Here is a 663-nt window from a genome sequence, read left to right as displayed (position 1 = left end):
ACTGGGCACGAATTTAAAATTTCTGTAATCAAACTTCTGTGTTTGAACAACAATGAAAATTCCTCACTCATTTAAAAGAGAGCTGAAGCCTCAGATTGCCGTCAGGCAGGCACAGTGCCTGTCCTCAGCCACTGGCAGTGACAGTGAGGGTACCCCTTGAATAAGAGGTGTCCCCTGCCCCAACACAACTGGAACCTGTGAGAAAGGTGGTGAATGCTCTTCCCCCCACTTCTCTACTTTGTGTCTACTATTTGTGAGCAGGCACAGGTTTTGGGAAGCTGGGCAAAGAACAGGAGATAGAGGAGAGTACATGCAAAGAGGTTATGTGGATGAAGACCGAGAGCACAAAAGGGACTCCTGGATGCTGAAAACAAAATGGAAAAGGAAGAAAAGGCAACAGGGAGGCTAAGGGAAATCAGTACATGAAATTAAAAGATGGAGACAAATTGCGTGGAAGAGGAGCCTGGAGGCGTTGTGGAGGACAGGGCAGTGGGGAGGGTTAAAATGGCAGCTGCCTTTGTGGGCGGCAGGTGAGCGAGTGCCTCACACACCCTGAACAGATGTCCGAAATGGATGTGCTTCGCACTAAAGCGTATGGCGGTTTGGAAGCAGGCAGCTTTCCATTCCTGGTCAGGTATTTAAGTAAAAAACAACAACAACAAA

Source organism: Corvus brachyrhynchos, unplaced genomic scaffold, assembly GCF_000691975.1.
Source record: "Corvus brachyrhynchos isolate BGI_N302 unplaced genomic scaffold, ASM69197v1 scaffold126, whole genome shotgun sequence".
NCBI classification, from domain to species: domain Eukaryota; kingdom Metazoa; phylum Chordata; class Aves; order Passeriformes; family Corvidae; genus Corvus; species Corvus brachyrhynchos.
Note: the sequence above shows the minus strand (reverse complement) of the source record.